Here is a 19,073-nt window from a genome sequence, read left to right as displayed (position 1 = left end):
TACATCTCATACATATGTTATGGCTTCAGTGAACAGTGATGATGTCGATCATAAGTAAAGAAGCGATCGATCAAAGTGCTGCAATCCATTGTACCATACAGGGGGAAAGCAAACAAGGAGGGGTGATCAAACTAACATACCTAACGCACATGGAGAATCACATCCCACCGCTTGTTCCAGCGTTGTTTATTTTCCTTTGCGCAGGTCGGGTAAAGCACCTAACGGGAAGAAGGCTGAAAGGGAGCGACCGACGTCATCACATCCCGTCGACGTACGGTCATCGCTCCAATAACAACCTACGCAGCCTAGGCACAGCTTCCTGAGCGCATGCTCAGATGAAAAAAAGCACACTAGACGCCATCTTGCTCTCTGGCAGGACGCCCTGTTGTCAGTGTAAAGCCCCAACCTATATAGAATCGGACCTAGACAACTCAGACAGGCGGTGAATTCCCTTGGAAACAGGGTGTCCACAAGCACTCCCTGGGTGAAAAAACCGACATATCCACGGAAGCCGCGGCATGTACAGAGATATCACCAGGGTCACTGAGTTGTCATATCATCCGAGAGGGATCTCCTCATTATAGGTACACAGGTGCCACTGAGTCTATCTGACTTATTAAAATTGTGCCATCTGGGCTGGTATATCATAGTAAACCCATATATAGGTGCCAACCGGACCTGTCAAAATCAAGCATCCACAACATAAAACCAAAAAACGGGGGTAAGGGAGGGAGGGAAGAAAAAAAATTTTTATTGTGAAGGACAAAAAAAGGGGCTTTCTCATGTGCGGTATGTTGTGACCACTCTATCCAAACTTGCCATTCCTCCTGAAATCCAGTGTATGCGTTCTCTAAAAAAGAGAGAAATGAAAATAAAGTTATTAAAAAATGCAAGAAAATAAAAGAGTTGAGTTGTATAACTCCCATAGTGCATACACGAGAAACCGAATTACACCCTGTTTGACTGCAGAGGCAAACCACCATCACAAAATATCCCCAAAATTGTATTCTACGTTTAATCCATGGGGTTTCAGACTCCCCAATTTGTGGATCCAATTCAGTTCTCTACATTTCAGTAGCTTTGACCTATCTCCACCTCGCCTGGGTAGGGGTATGTGGTCTACTACCCAGCATTTGAGATCACGCTCCCCATGTTTGGCCTCTGTAAAATGTTTAGATACAGGTAAATCCATACGTTTCTTCCGTATACTTAAACGATGGTTATTTAGGCGGGTCTTGAACTCAGTCGTTGTCTCTCCCACATATAATAGATTGCATGGGCAAGATAATATGTAGACGACATAACTGGACTCACAGGTTAAATGAAACGGGATCGCATAGGATTCACCTGTATCAGGATGTGAGAAATTCCTCCCTTTACACATATATTTACAATTTACGCAGTTGAGACAGGGAAAACAACCCTTGGGTTGTTTTCCCTGTCTCACTTGGGTTGTTTTCCCTGTCTCAACTGCGTAAATTGTAAATATATGTGTAAAGGGAGGAATTTCTCACATCCTGATACAGGTGAATCCTATGCGATCCCGTTACATTTAACCTGTGAGTCCAGTTATGTCGTCTACATATTATCTTGCCCATGCAATCTATTATATGTGGGAGAGACAACGACTGAGTTCAAGACCCGCCTAAATAACCATCGTTTAAGTATACGGAAGAAACGTATGGATTTACCTGTATCTAAACATTTTACAGAGGCCAAACATGGGGAGCGTGATCTCAAATGCTGGGTAGTAGACCACATACCCCTACCCAGGCGAGGTGGAGATAGGTCAAAGCTACTGAAATGTAGAGAACTGAATTGGATCCACAAATTGGGGAGTCTGAAACCCCATGGATTAAACGTAGAATACAATTTTGGGGATATTTTGTGATGGTGGTTTGCCTCTGCAGTCAAACAGGGTGTAATTCGGTTTCTCGTGTATGCACTATGGGAGTTATACAACTCAACTCTTTTATTTTCTTGCATTTTTTAATAACTTTATTTTCATTTCTCTCTTTTTTAGAGAACGCATACACTGGATTTCAGGAGGAATGGCAAGTTTGGATAGAGTGGTCACAACATACCGCACATGAGAAAGCCCCTTTTTTTGTCCTTCACAATAAAAAATTTTTTTCTTCCCTCCCTCCCTTACCCCCGTTTTTTGGTTTTATGTTGTGGATGCTTGATTTTGACAGGTCCGGTTGGCACCTATATATGGGTTTACTATGATATACCAGCCCAGATGGCACAATTTTAATAAGTCAGATAGACTCAGTGGCACCTGTGTACCTATAATGAGGAGATCCCTCTCGGATGATATGACAACTCAGTGACCCTGGTGATATCTCTGTACATGCCGCGGCTTCCGTGGATATGTCGGTTTTTTCACCCAGGGAGTGCTTGTGGACACCCTGTTTCCAAGGGAATTCACCGCCTGTCTGAGTTGTCTAGGTCCGATTCTATATAGGTTGGGGCTTTACACTGACAACAGGGCGTCCTGCCAGAGAGCAAGATGGCGTCTAGTGTGCTTTTTTTCATCTGAGCATGCGCTCAGGAAGCTGTGCCTAGGCTGCGTAGGTTGTTATTGGAGCGATGACCGTACGTCGACGGGATGTGATGACGTCGGTCGCTCCCTTTCAGCCTTCTTCCCGTTAGGTGCTTTACCCGACCTGCGCAAAGGAAAATAAACAACGCTGGAACAAGCGGTGGGATGTGATTCTCCATGTGCGTTAGGTATGTTAGTTTGATCACCCCTCCTTGTTTGCTTTTCCCCCTGTATGGTACAATGGATTGCAGCACTTTGATCGATCGCTTCTTTACTTATGATCGACATCATCACTGTTCACTGAAGCCATAACATATGTATGAGATGTATTATTTACATGTCTTGCGATTTATGTTTTCATAATTGCACAGTTTGCACAGGATAATTTTATGTATTCACAGTGTTGCATTTTGTCATGGTTACGATTTTGTCACACCCACTGGGTGGAGTATGATCACATGATCTATTTGTTAATTAATTCACCTGTATTTAAGGCTGTGTTGTGGAGTTGTATTTATGCTTGAAAAAGGCTCAAGAGCAGAGCCGAAACGTTGCACCTGGGTGAATAAAGGTTCACTATTTCTTTTTCATTGGAGTGCCTCTCGTTTTTCTGGATTTACAAATTGGGGTAAGAAGCCTATTCCCCTTGGGACGTGCACCCTATTTTCTGTAACTTAAAGCACCAGTGCCGCCATTTTTTCTTCAACTATATATATATATATATATATATATATATTTCATCGTAGTGCTAGTATGTACGGTATATAATGATCCTCCATTCCTCCCCAGTAGTGCCAAGTATATATAATGATCTCCTTCCCCCCATCCCTGGTGCCCCAAGCAGTGTGGACATTTAGCATTAAAAAAAAAAAAAAAAAGTCCCCCCGCCGCTGTCTGTTTTATCTGTGGCTTGTGTTGCTGCGTCCTGATGCATGCGGTCCCAATGATATCACTGAAGGGTTAAATAGAATTAGCTGTATGAAGGACAGGAGGTTGGGTAACATCATATTAGAGGGTGACTATATTTACATTGACCTTCTGTCTGTATAAGGAACTGTTCCTAGTTAGCATTATTATAATGAGAGCTGCAGCTGTTCTTGTATGGATGGATGGATGTATATAAAGACCTGTATTGTCAGGAATAAACAGAACTGTTACTGACGTCATACTGCATGTGTCACTGATAAGTTCTCCAGGCGCCTGTCTTCGGGGACAAAGGAAGGAATCAAGGTGCATTGAGAAGGAAACAACACTTTCAGCTGGGAGCTCGTCCACGGAATAGAAAACACAGGAATTTGGTAAGTACGGAACATTCCTGTCTAACGACTGGGGACATTCCGATGCTTTCCGTAAAATTTTCTGTTGCTTCTATTTTGAATCCGCTTTAGACACACTGAAAGGAATACTATCTATCTTTAGACAAGATAGACTATAAATAGACTACTGGCCAAGTCTAAAAGATAAATTCTTTAGGGAAGGATTTAACAGAGGGATTCTTTTGGGAAGAATTCAAATAGAGTCTGCACCTTGATTTCTCTTGTCACCAAATTTCTATCGCTTCTTTTCTGTCGCTTTCTTATGCTTTCTGTTATGTTATGAAGCATTAAGTATATTTTATGCTGAAGGTAAGCAGCAAATGATACTGTAAAAAATGTACTAACTTTATTGTGTGTGTCCTGGATGAACCAGCTAAGGGCTCTTTCACATCTGCGTTCTTTTCTTCCGGCATAGAGTTCCGTCGTCGGGGCTCTATGCCGGAAGAATACTGATCAGGATTATCCTAATGCATTCTGAATGGACAGTCCGTCCTTCAGGATGCATCAGGATGTCTTCCGTTCCGGAACGGAAAGTTTTTTGGCCGCAGCAAATAGCGCAGCATGCTGCGCTTTTTGCTCCGGCCAAAAATCCGGGACACTTGCCGCAAGGCCGGATCCGGAATGAATGCCCATTGAAAGGCATTGATCCGGACCTGGCCTTAAGCTAAACGTCGTTTCGGCGCATTGCCGGATGCAACGTTTAGCTTTTTCTCAATGGTTACCATGGCTGGCGGGACGCTAAAGTCCCGGCAGCCATGGTAAAGTGTAGCGGGGAGCGGGGGAGCAGTATACTTACCATCCGTGCGGCTCCCGGGGCGCTCCAGAGTGACGTCAGGGCGCCCCAGGCGCATGGATGACGTGATCGCATGTACACGTCATCCATGCGCCTGGGGCGCTCTGATGTCACTCTGGAGCGCCCCGGGAGCCGCACGGACTGTAAGTATACTGCTCCCCCGCTCCCCACTACTACTATGGCAACCAGGACTTTAATAGCGTCCTGGGTGCCATAGTAACACTGAAAGCATTTTGAAGACGGATCCGTCTTCAAATGCTTTCAGTGCACTTGCGTTTTTCCGGATCCGGCGTGTAATTCCGGCAAGTGGAGTACACGCCGGATCCGGACAACGCAAGTGTGAAAGAGGCCTTACCCAGAAACTGGTGAACGCAAGTAACTGTTTTAAAGGATAATACTAACAGACAGTTGAGAAGAAAGTTGTGCATAGACATAAGCCCTTCACGGTTCTGTACAGCCAGTCCTGGGGACAGTTTTGCTTTGCCTCAGTCTCAATTAAGTTATAAGAAATGGGTGCAAAGCAAGAAAAGGTCTCTCCACCCCCTCGGAATGTAGAAGAAACATGTAAGGATTATGTAGCCCGGGTCTGTGGAACCAATTATTATTTAGTTACTCCCTGGGTGGATAATATGGCAGGATGGACAGAGGGGATGAAGAGTAAATTTGTTCCCTCGGGAAGGGGCTAATGACACCTTCCATATGGATATGGTAAAAGGGTTATATTTTGGTGACACTGAAGCTTACCCATATTATGGTCCAGACCCCCAGTGGGACATGCAGTATATGCAGTCGGAAGGGGAAAATTGGCTTACTTATGCACCATATTGGTATGATAGATCAAATAAAAAGGTTAACAACCAGAAGGCAGAGACCCAGGAGGGGTATAAAAAGAAACACGAGTTAGAAAAAGAATTGACAAGGGGTTCACTCCAGAAGCCCCCTCCTCCCTATTTAGGAAATATCCCACAGATATATCCATCCCTTTCAAACCATTACTTAGATTAAAAGGGCAGTACTTTGAGGCCCAGGCATTATTTTATTGGCTCAGAGACTTGTTTTACTTTTTCCCAGGATATGACTTTATATTGTGATAATAGAGACATAAAAAGTGGATTACCTAAGAATAGTGTATATGATTATATTGACGACATTTGTAAAAAGTATAGTAGGCTTGCTAACTCCCTGGCAAATTCCATGAGTTGCAATAAGACCATTGTGACTCCCAGTTTTATCTATAATATAATGCTCCCTAAGTGATGTTTTTTGTCTTGTGGTAACAGCATTTACAATTACATTCCTGCTAATGTTATTGGAGGTCCCTGTGCATTATCCAGGTTGACTTTGGCTCTTCCCAGTCAACCCCCTATCAGGAGAGCTTACAGATCGGTTACCAAGACTTTATCAGAAGACTGTGACTCTACTTTACCCCTTGTCAGCCGTACAGAATATACAAGTTTGGGCGCCTCTATATTAGGAGTGCCTGGACTGGCTCTATATAATACTCGTACTATAAGTTCTATTGCTTGTGACTTAGCTACATCTCTGAATTATACCTCTATCGCCTTATCAGACATGCTTTTAGCTATACAAGGCATAAGAGGAGCAGTGCTAGAAACTACATTTGCTGTAGATTATCTGTTACTGAAACATATTATAGGAGGTCAAGATTTTAAAGGAATGTGTTGCTTTAATTTATCTGATCATTCCAGATCAATCCAGTCCCATATTCAAGCGTTACATGAAATTGCTAATACTATCAGGAAAGATGTTGATTCATCCTCTTGGTGGGACAGGTTATTGAGCTGGCTGCCGGATTTGAGTTGGTTATGAACAGTATTGATCAGTATTATAATTGCTTCCTTGATTGTCATATGTTGTTGTATCCAATGTATCCCTTCCCTCATACAGATGTTTTGTGTAATGTGTCCAAAACCCACAGACCCTGGACAATCATATGCTACTTACCTCTCTATGAGAGAAAGAAGATAAGTCATGTTCATGACTTAAGAGGGGATTGAAGGGTTAAATAGAATTAGCTGTATGAAGGACAGGAGGTTGGGTGACATCATATTAGAGGGTGACTATATTTACATTTCTGTCTGTATAAGGAACTGTTCCTAGTCAGCATTATTATAATGAGAGCTGCAGCTGTTCTTGTATGGATGGATGGATATAAAGACCTGTATTGTCAGGAATAAACAGAACTGTTACTGACGTCAAACTGCATGTGTCACCGAAAAGTTCTCCAGGGACAAAGGAAGGATTCAAGGTGCATTGAGAAGGAAACACTTTCAATCACCACTCCTGCCCCGGGTCTCACGTGATGACGTCATCTTGCGAGACCCAGAGCAGGAGGTTGCAGTGATGTCATTGCGGCTTCTTGCTCTGTTCTAATGCCTCACAGGCTTGAGGCATAGCGGCCTGAGGCTTGTGAAGTTGGACGGCTATGAGTGCGCCCCCCTTTATGGGGCGAAGTGGTGCCTTAGGAGGATGACTACCCTCCCCTATACATCGTCCCGGCCCTAATTCAGAGCACATTACTGCAGGAGGTATAACAGGAGAGGACTATAACTCCCAACATGTCTATTATTTAATATCAGAGTACATTACAAGAGGAGGTATAAGAGAAGACTACAACTCCCAGCACATCCAAGCAGTTATTATGTAATATCAGACTACATTATAAGAGAAGGTATACAACTCCCACCATATCCAGGGTCTTGTATTGTACCGTTATATTATATAATAATTGCCTGGACATGCTGGAGTTGTAGTCCTCTCCTCTTATAATGTACCCTGATATTACATAAGAAGCTGGATATGCCGGGAGTTGTAGTCCACTCCTCATGCCTCCTCTTGTAATGTACTCTGATATTACATAACAGGAGATATAAGAGGAGAGGACTACAACTCCCAGCATTTCCCTGGCACTTACATTGAATCCATACTTCTTCACATGCATGGCTGGTCTTCTTCTTCTTCTTCATTACTTTACTGCACTGCTGAGCTCCACTTTTTGTTCTGGTCACATGATGGTGAGGTCATCGCAGGTCCTTTATCCCCTCTTCTCTGCTGAGCTCTGCCTCCTGCATCTGACATTATAGCAGGTCCTGTAAGCACTAGGGTAAGGATTTCTCTTATGGCCTCATGCACACGACCGTTGTTCGGGTCTGCTTCCGAGCCACAGTTTTTGCGGCTCGGGTGCGGACTCATTCACTTCAATGGGGCCGCAAAAGATGTGGACAGCACTCTGTGTGCTGTCCGCATCCGTTGCCCAAAATATAACATGTCCTATTCTTGTTCGTTTTGCGGACAAGAATAGGCATGTATAAAATGGGCCCGTTCCTTTACGCAAATTTCAGAAGGCACACGGGCAGCTTCCGCGGTTTGCGGACCTCAAAAAACGGAATGGTCGTGTGCATGAGGCATATATGTGAGGGAGGAGACGTACACTGCATTGTAAAGTGCAGCTTCCTCGGATATTCAGCTGAACAGCAGCACTGAAGCAGGGGCCCCTTAGACAATAGGGGCCCTGGGCAATTGCCCAGTTTGCCTCCCCCTAACGCCGGCGCTGATTATATGTGCACAATCTACAATTACATACAACGTATTTAAAGGAGCTCTACCAGATTTACCACCTAGCTGTATTATTCTAAGGCCTCTTTCACACTTGCGTTGTCCGGATCCGGCGTGTACTCCACTTGCCGGAATTACACGCCGGATCCGGAAAAACGCAAGTGTACTGAAAGCATTTGAAGACGGATCCGTCTTCAAAATGGTTTCAGTGTTACTATGGCACCCAGGACGCTATTAAAGTCCTGGTTGCCATAGTAGGAGCGGGGGAGCGGTATACTTACAGTCCGCGTGGCTTCCGGGGCGCTCCAGAGTGACGTCAGAGCGCCCCAGGCGCATGGATGACGTGTCATGCGATCACGTCATCCATGTGCGTGGGGCGCCCTGACGTCACTCTGGAGCGCCCCGGGAGCCGCACGGATGGTAAGTATACTGCTCCCCGCTACACTTTACCATGGCTGCCGGGACTTTAGCGTCCTGGCAGCCATGGTAACCACTGTAAAAAAGCTAAACGTCAAATCCGGCAATGCTCCGAAACGACGTTTAGCTTAAGGCCGGATCCGGATCAATGCCTTTCAATGGGCATTAATTCCGGATCCGGCCTTGCGGCAAGTCTTCATGATTTTTGGACGGAGCAAAAAGCGCAGCATGCTGCGGTATTTTCTCCGGTCAAAAAACGTTCCGTTCCGGAACTGAAGACATCCTGATGCATCCTGAATGGATTTCACTCCATTCAGAATGCATGGGGATAATCCTGATCAGGATTCTTCCGGCATAGAGCCCCGACGACGGAACTCTATGCCGGAAGACAAGAACGCAGGTGTGAAAGAGCCCTAATATACAAAAAACTAGGGATCGACCGATATTGATTTTTTAGGACCGATACCGATAATTTGTGAGCTTTCAGGCCGATAGCCGATAATTTATACCGATATTCTGGGAATTTTCATTTTTGAAAAAAAATTAAAAATTCCCACAAATCTGCTGAAAATTAATGTTTATTGTTAATGTGTATTTTTTTTTTTTTTGTAAATCTTTCTTTTTCATTTATATTTAATATTTTGGTGTTTTTATTTTTGTAACTTTTTTTTTTTTTTTTTTTTAACTAACTTTTAGCCCCCTTAGGGACTAGAACCCTTATCCTATTCACCCTGATAGAGATCTATCAGGGTGAATAGGAGCTCACGCTGTCCCTGCTGCTGTGTGCTTTGTGCACACAGCAGCATGGAGCTTACCATGGCAGCCAGGGCTTCAATAGCGTCCTGGCTGCCATGGTAACCGATCGGAGCCACAGGCTTACACTGCTGGGGCTCCGATCGGAGGAGCAGGGGAGGAGGGGATCCGGTGGGGGGGCGCACTGCGACTGGGGTGGGGGGGGCGCACTGCGACTGGGGTGGGGGGCCCTATGCGCCACCACTGCTTAATACTGGGGGGGAGGGGGGGCGCACTGCGCCACCAATGCTTAATACTGGGGGGGAGGGGGGGGGTGCACTGCGCCACCAATGTCTAATACTGGGGGGCTTGGGGGGCGCACTGCACCACCAATGAAGCTTAATCTCTAATTTATTCATATACAGGAGGCGGGAGCTGGCTGCAGGATCACATAGCCGGCTCCCGGCCTCTATGACAAGTAGCTGCGATCTGCGGCACCTGATGAGTTAACTACCGCAGATCGCAGCTACAGCTCATAGAGGTCGGGAGCCGGCGATGTGATACTGCGCAGCCAGCTCCCGCCTCCTGTATATGAATAAATGAGAGATTAAGCTTCATTGGTGGCGCAGTGGCCATAGCTCCTCCCCTGCTCTTGTCCCCTGTCCTCTCATTGGCGGCAGCAGCAGCAGCACAGGGGGAGGAGACACTGCTCCTTCTCCCCTGTGCTGCTAAGGGGAACACGGAGAGCGCTGTCAGCAGCGCGATCTGTGTTCCCATACACTATCGGAATATCGGCAAAATAAATGCCGATACCGATAGCGTTCAAAATCCTGAATATCGGCCGATAATATCGGTAAATCCGATAATCGGTCGATCCCTACAAAAAACGGCCGGCTTCAATCAATTATTTATTGGATCTCTATATGTATGTAAACAAATATAAAATCTAAAACCTAGTACAAAAAAATATTTTCACCATGCATGGCTAACATAAAAACACTTTAGACGCCTGTATTTGAATGATAGTCACGGTATTATATATATGAGCTAACTAACTAACTATCTAATGTAATTGGATAAGGAATAGGATCCAGATGAAAGCACAGAGCACAGCAATGTCACTGCTCTCTATCTCAGAACTGCAAAAAAAAAAAAAAAAATGCAGAAAATGGCTGCTGGGGAGGTTCTTATATAGTAAAAGGGGGAGGCAACTTTCCTATTGGTTGCTAGGGATGTTGCTAAGCTCTGATAAAGACATTGCAGCCTTCTCATTGGCCCACAAACAAGAAGGGAGGTTACTGATGAAAAAAAAATATATATCTAGAATACGAATATATAGCACTATATTCTACATCAAAATTGCCACTAATAAATTTTTTGGTTTTTCGTTTTCTGCCTTGCTAGATTTGAGTGTGTCTGCCTTTACCTGGCATTCAAACACTCCTTTGCACCTGGTAACCTCCATCACATGGTCTGGTGTGGGTGTGGCTTGCAGCCTGGCTTCATTCACATCGCACAACTGCAGCATTCATGCTGGACGTTTGTGGGAAGCTTTGCTGCGAGCTGAATTATATCACCCCCAGACCGTGTTCACACCATAGTTAGAGCAGCGGTTAGGACCCCTTGCCATGCTGAGAGCCGTGACGTGGTGCATGATGGGCTCCGATATATCCATCACTGGTATATATTGGCGAAAGTCTCAGCTTTTAATATCTTCATTTGTGTCTTGCCAGTATAGTCAGTGTTATATCTGTTTGGTGCATTCTTTCTCTGTGTTTCATATGATTGCTACATTCTGTGTAGTTTGCTCTTGTGGTGCATGTGGACCGCGCCGACGTCCTCCATTGTATGCATATTTTGCTGGGGTTAGTCGATTACCGCGGTCCACATGCAGTCGGGTTGCTCCCCCTGATTGAGGACACGCCACTGTGTCTGGGGTTGAGCAGCTCCTCCAAAATTGCCACTAATACATTTTTTTGTTTTTCGTTTTCTGCCTTGCTAGATTTGAGTGTGTCTGCCTTTACCTGGCATTCAAACACTCCTTTGCACCTGGTAACCTCCATCACATGGTCTGGTGTGGGTGTGGCTTGCAGCCTGGCTTCATTCACATCGCACAACTGCAGCATTCATGCTGGACGTTTGTGGGAAGCTTTGCTGCGAGCTGAATTATATCACCCCCAGACCGTGTTCACACCATAGTTAGAGCAGCGGTTAGGACCCCTTGCCATGCTGAGAGCCGTGACGTGGTGCATGATGGGCTCCGATATATCCATTACTGGAACATATTGGCAAAAGTCTCAGCTTTTAATATCTTCATTTGTGTCTTGCCAGTATAGTCAGTGTTATATCTGTTTGGTGCATTCTTTCTCTGTGTTTCATCATCGTGAATTCTCGAAGTGCCGATATTCGCGATAAAAATTCAAGATTAGAATATTCGCAATCAACACTATATGGAGGTTGTCAAGCAATTAGACTTGCACACACCAGAATGCCACCGAAGCCATATAAAGGAGGAAGGGGGGGTCCTGAGCTAGTGCTATTACATTGAAAGTTTCTATATTTTTGCCAAGGCCACCAAATAGAGGTGAATGTGTTTCTAGTGCCGAGTTCCCAGTGAGACAGCTCCTCAAATCTGTACAGCTGGCCCACTTTGCTAACCCAGTGGTCTATGGTTGGGGACTCCTCAGAGAGCCAAGAGAGTGGGATCAGTAAGCGGGCTGCAGTTATTAGGAGAGAGAAAAGTGTTCTCTCATGGTTCTGCTTCCCCGGAAGACCAAGGCTTAAGAGGGTCATATCAGGTGAACAAAGGAAGGACATGCAGCATATCTTATTACTTTCTTTAAAGATGGCTTTCCACCAGTCCTGTATCTTACTACAGGCCCACCATATGTGGAAAAAGGAACCCTTATGGGAGTGACATCTCCAACACAGATTGGATACATTGGGAGGAAACCTGGCTATTTTATCTGGGGTCTCATACCACCGAGAAAGCACTTTGTAACCGTTTTCTTGAATGTGTACACATCTGGATAATTTGTGAGGAGCAATCAATAGCTTATGTAATTCAGTAGGTGAAAATTGCCTGCCAAGGTCCTGCTCCCACAAACTCACCACTGCTGGTTTCAAATCAGGAGAGGGTATTTTGCTAGTTTTATATTGGAGGAAAATCAGCTTTAGCAGATATGACCCACTAGCTGTTAATTTCTCAAACCAAGATCGGGTAGAAGTAGCCGATACACATTTAGCCAGTATGAAAGTTCCGTAGGCCGCGCTCACCTGGTCAGTCTTGCAATGGAAGCATGGACTGTGCTTGGAAAAGGCACCAGTTGCAAGCTATATGAAAAATAAGACGGGATGTCCAGCTTACAAAAAAAGACGTTGTTCTTTATTCCAAAAATGACACAGGATAAAAACAATCCAACACGGCAAGCAGGTCTACATGTTTCGGATGCTCTAATACTGATCCTTATTCATGACACATTGGTTGCTGAATGGCTACATGTTTAAATAGCTGAACATCCTAGCACTCGCAGATGGTTTTCATTAGCAGGAGTGAAAACACAAAATTGAGTTCCGCCTACTATCCAAAAGCCTTGTGAATATAAAGGCAAGGATACACATAGAAATAAAAAGTTGGATATGTCAAAAAAAACACATAAACTGTTTTAAAAGTATATATGAGCAAAGATCAGTAATGCAGGATTAGATAGTGTTTGCGATTTAGCCCTGCTGGAACTCGGGAACCCATGCAAAAAATCCAGTAGGAATCCCTGTTAACCACCTCCGGACCGCCTAACGCACATGTGCGTTCCGGAGGTGGCAGGCTGGCGCACAGTCACGCATATACGCGTCATCTCGCGAGACGCGAGATTTCCTGTGAACGCGCGCACACAGGCGCGCGCGCTCACAGGAACGGAAGGTAAGCGAGTGGATCTCCAGCCTGCCAGCGGCGATCGTTCGCTGGCAGGCTGGAGATCCGAATTTTTTAACCCCTAACAGGTATATTAGACGCTGTTTTCATAACAGCGTCTAATATACCTCCTACCTGATCCTCTGGTGGTCCCTTTTGTTAGGATCGACCACCAGAGGACTCAGGTAGCTCAGTACAGTCCCACCAAACACTACACTACACTACACCCCCCCCCCGTCACTTATTAACCCCTTATAAACCCCTGATCACCCCATATAAACTCCCTGATCACCCCCCTGTCATTGATCACCGCCCTGTCATTGATCACCGCCCTGTCAGGCTCCATTCAGACGTCCGCATGATTTTTACGGATCCGATCCATGTATCCATGGATCCGTAAAAATCATGCGGACGTCTGAATGGAGCCTTACAGGGGGGTGATCAATGACAGGCGGGTGATCACCCATATACACTCCCTGATCACCCCCTGTCATTGATCACCCCCCTGTCAGGCTCCATTCAGACGTCCGCATGATTTTTACGGATCCGATCCATGTATCCATGTATCCGTAAAAATCATGCGGATGTCTGAATGGAGCCTTACAGGGGGGGTGATCAGTGACAGGGGGGTGATCACCCTGATTACCCTGATCACCCCCTGTCATTGATAACCCCCCTGTAAGGCTCCATTCAGACGTCCGCATGCGTTCTGTGGATCCGATCCATGTATCCATGGATCCGTAAAAAATCATGCGGATGTCTGAATGGAGCCTTACAGGGGGGGTGATCAGTGACAGGGGGGTGATCACCCTGATTACCCTGATCACCCCTGTCATTGATAACCCCCCTGTAAGGCTCCATTCAGACGTCCGCATGCGTTCTGTGGATCCGATCCATGTATCCATGGATCCGTAAAAAATCATGCGGATGTCTGAATGGAGCCTTACAGGGGGGGTGATCAGTGACAGGGGGGTGATCACCCTGATTACCCTGATCACCCCTGTCATTGATAACCCCCCTGTAAGGCTCCATTCAGACGTCCGCATGCGTTCTGTGGATCCGATCCATGTATCCATGGATCCGTAAAAAATCATGCGGATGTCTGAATGGAGCCTTACAGGGAGGGTGATCAGTGACAGGGGGGTGATCACCCTGATTACCCTGATCACCCCCTGTCATTGATAACCCCCCTGTAAGGCTCCATTCAGACGTCCGCATGCGTTCTGTGGATCCGATCCATGTATCCATGGATCCGTAAAAAATCATGCGGATGTCTGAATGGAGCCTTACAGGGAGGGTGATCAGTGACAGGGGGGTGATCACCCTGATTACCCTGATCACCCCCTGTCATTGATAACCCCCCTGTAAGGCTCCATTCAGACGTCCGCATGCGTTTTGTGGATCCGATCCATGTATCCATGGATCCGTAAAAAATCATGCGGATGTCTGAATGGAGCCTTACAGGGAGGGTGATCAGTGACAGGGGGGTGATCACCCTGATTACCCTGATCACCCCCTGTCATTGATAACCCCCCTGTAAGGCTCCATTCAGACGTCCGCATGCGTTCTGTGGATCCGATCCATGTATCCATGGATCCGTAAAAAATCATGCGGATGTCTGAATGGAGCCTTACAGGGGGGTGATCAATGACAGGGGGGGTGATCAATGACAGGGGGGTGATCAGGGAGTCTATATGGGTGATCACCCCCCTGTCATTGATCACCCCCCTGTCATTGATCACTCCCCCCCTGGTAAGGCTCCATTCAGCCATTTTTTTTGGCACAAGTTAGCGGACATTTTTTGTTTGTTTTTGTTTTTTCTTACAAAGTCTCATATTCCACTAACTTGTGTCAAAAAATAAAATCTCACATGAACTCGCCATACCCCTCACGGAATCCAAATGCGTAAACATTTTTAGACATTTATATTCCAGACTTCTCACGCTTTAGGGCCCCTAAAAAGCCAGGGCAGTATAAATACCCCACATGTGACCCCATTTCGGAAAGAAGACACCCCAAGGTATTCCGTGAGGGGCATATTGAGTCCATGAAAGATTGAAATTTTTGTCCTAAGTTAGCGGAAAGTGAGACTTTGTGAGAAAAAAAACAAAAAAAATCAATATCCGCTAACTTATGCAAAAAAAAAAAAATTTCTATGAACTCGCCAGGCCCCTCATTGAATACCTTGGGGTGTCTTCTTTCCAAAGTGGGGTCACATGTGGGGTATTTATACTGCCCTGGCTTTTTAGGGGCCCGAAAGGGTGAGAAGAAGTCTGGGATCCAAATGTCTAAAAATGCCCTACTAAAAGGAATTTGGGCCCCTTTGCGCATCTAGGCTGCAAAAAAGTGTGACACATCTGGTATCGCCGTACTCAGGAGAAGTTGGGCAATGTGTTTTGGGGTGTCATTTTACATATACCCATGCTGGGTGAGAAAAATATCTTGGTCAAATGCCAACTTTGTATAAAAAAATGGGAAAAGTTGTCTTTTGCCAAGATATTTCTCTCACCCAGCATGGGTATATGTAAAATGACCCCCTAAAACACATTGCCCAACTTCTCCTGAGTACGGCGATACCAGATGTGTCACACTTTTTTGCAGCCAAGGTGGGCAAAGGGGCACCTTTCGGATTTCGCAGGCCATTTTTTTACACATTTTGATTTCAAGGTACTTCTTACACATTTGGGCCCCTAAATTGCCAGGGCAGTATAACTACGCCACAAGTGACCCCATTTTGGAAAGAAGACACCCCAAGGTATTCCGTGGGGGGCACGGCGAGTTCCTAGAATTTTTTATTTTTTGTCACAATTTAGCGGAAAATGATGATTTTTCTTTTTTTTTCTTTTTTCCTTACAAAGTCTCATATTCCACTAACTTGCGACAAAAAATAAAAAATTCTAGGAACTCGCCATGCCCCTCACGGAATACCTTGGGGTGTCTTCTTTCCAAAATGGGGTCACTTGTGGGGTAGTTATACTGCCCTGGCAATTTAGGGGCCCAAATGTGTGAGAAGAACTTTGCAATCAAAATGTGTAAGAAATGACCGGTGAAACCCGAAAGGTGCACTTTGGAATATGTGCCCCTTTGCCCACCTTGGCAGCAAAAAAGTGTCACACATCTGGTATCGCCGTACTCAGGAGAAGTTGGGGAATGTGTTTTGGGCTGTCATTTTACATATACCCATGCTGGGTGAGAGAAATATCTTGGCAAAAGACAACTTTTCCCATTTTTTTATACAAAGTTGGCATTTGACCAAGATATTTTTCTCACCCAGCATGGGTATATGTAAAATGACACCCCAAAACACATTCCCCAACTTCTCCTGAGTACGGCGATACCAGATGTGTCACACTTTTTTGCTGCCAAGGTGGGCAAAGGGGCACATATTCCAAAGTGCACCTTTCGGATTTCGCAGGCCATTTTTTACACATTTTGATTGCAAGGTACTTCTCACACATTTGGGCCCCTAAATTGCCAGGGCAGTATAACTACGCCACAAGTGACCCCATTTTGGAAAGAAGACACCCCAAGGTATTCCGTGAGGGGCATGGCGAGTTCCTAGAATTTTTTATTTTTTGTCGCAAGTTAGTGGAATATGAGACTTTGTAAGAAAAAAGAGAAAAAAAAAAAAATCATCATTTTCCGCTAACTTGTGACAAAAAATAAAAAATTCTAGGAACTCGCCGTGCCCATCAGCGAATACCTTAGGGTGTCTACTTTCCGAAATGGGGTCATTTGTGGGGTTTTTCTACTGTTTGGGCATTGTAGAACCTCAGGAAACATGACATGTGCTCAGAAAATCAGAGCCGTTTCAAAAAGCGGAAATTCACATTTTTGTACCATAGTTTGTAAATGCTATAACTTTTACCCAAACCATTTTTTTTTTGCCCAAACATTTTTTTTTTATCAAAGACATGTAGAACTATAAATTTAGTGAAAAATTTATATATGGATGTCGTTTTTTTTTGCAAAATTTCACAGCTGAAAGTGAAAAATGTCATTTTTTTGCAAAAAAAATCGTTACATTTTGATTAATAACAAAAAAAGTAAAAATGTCAGCAGCAATAAAATACCACCAAATGAAAGCTCCATTAGTGAGAAGAAAAGGAGGTAAAATTCATTTGGGTGGTAAGTTGCATGACCGAGCGATAAACGGTGAAAGTAGTGTAGTGCCGAAGTGTAAAAAGTGGCCTGGTCATGAAGGGGGTTTCACCTAGCGGGGCTGAAGTGGTTAAGGAGCTTTCGCTTGTAGTTAACCCCTTCACGTCTGCAATCTGTATATATACGTGATAGCTGCACATACCCCGTGCAGCTACCACGTATATATACACGTTCTGGCAGCTCTTTAATCCAAGCGCTGCAAAGCGCTTGGATTAAAGCTTCTGCCCCTGCCCTGTATGCTGTCACGGACAGCATACAGTGCAGTAATGCCGGCAAGGGACCAATCAGAGTGGCCCCTTGCCGGCAATCGATCCGATTGGTTAGTCTGTGCAGACTAACCAAATCGGATCGCGGCAGTGTTAAAATGCCGGTTTCAGGCTCTGATCTGCGCTCTCGGTAATGTGTCCTGAAGCCCCCGATCTGTGCCCCCTCCTTGTTCTTGTCCTGCCCCGATCTGTGCCCCCTCCTTGTTCTTGTCCTGCCCCGATCTGTGCCCCCTTCTTGTCCATATTCTTATCCTGCCCCCTGGTCCCCGATGCGGTCCCCCTTGTGTGTGTGATGGCGGCGGCTCCATTCCTGAGCCGCCGCCATCAGCAGCGTGTGTCAGCTCTATGCTGACACTGCTGTAACCCCATAGAGGGAGGGGGCTCCCTCTCTCTCAACCATCAGGGCTGCTGCGATCGCAGCGCCCGATGGTTGCCATGGCAACCGGACGCTTTGCAAAGGCGTCCGGTTGCCATGGTATAGGCGTCCAGTGCTGCCACCTACAGGCATCTGATTGTATTATACTTTACAATGCAAGAGCATTGCAAAGTATAGTACAACCATCAGCCCCACTGGATCTTCAAGATCCAAGAGGGAACTGATAAATAAAATGTGAAAATAATAAAAGTAAAAATAAATACCGGTAAATATGTAAAAAAGAAATTTCCTTTTCCTATAAAAAAAACAAACAAAAACCACACATATTAGGTGTCACCGTGTCCGTAACGACCATCTCTATAAATATATCCCATCATCAACCCCGTCCAATAAACACCATAAAAAATAAAAAAAATAAAAACGGTGTAAAAAAATAAGCCATTTTTGTCAAAAAAAGGCGAATATACCCAAAAATAGTACCTATCAAACAGTTACCTCATCCCGCAAAAAATGAGCCCATATTTAAGACAATCGCCCCAAAAATAAAAAAGCTATGGCTCTCAGACTATGGAGACACTAAAACATCATTTTTCTGGTTTCAGAAATGCTATTATTGTGTGAAACTTAAATAAATAAGAAAAAGTATACATATTGGGTATTGCCACGTCCGTAACGATCTGCTCTATAAAACTGTCACATGACCTAACCCCTCAGATGAATGCTGTAAAAAATAAATAAAAAACTGTTCCAAAACAGCCAATTTTTTGGCCACCTTGTCCCATAAAGTGTAATAATGAATGATCAAAAAATCCTATGTACCCAAAAATGGTACCAATAAAAACCTCAACTCTTTCTGCAAAAAATGAGCCCCTGCACAAGACGATCGGTAGAAAAATAAAAAACATATGGCGTTCAGAAAACCAATCCAGCAAAATCTGCCTTCCAAAAACCATATGGTGTTCCTTTCCTTCTGCGCCCTGC

The sequence above is a fragment of the Bufo gargarizans genome, chromosome 3, assembly GCF_014858855.1.
Source record: "Bufo gargarizans isolate SCDJY-AF-19 chromosome 3, ASM1485885v1, whole genome shotgun sequence".
NCBI classification, from domain to species: domain Eukaryota; kingdom Metazoa; phylum Chordata; class Amphibia; order Anura; family Bufonidae; genus Bufo; species Bufo gargarizans.
The sequence above is the reverse complement of the archived record's forward strand: the minus strand, read 5'-3'. Positions refer to the sequence as shown.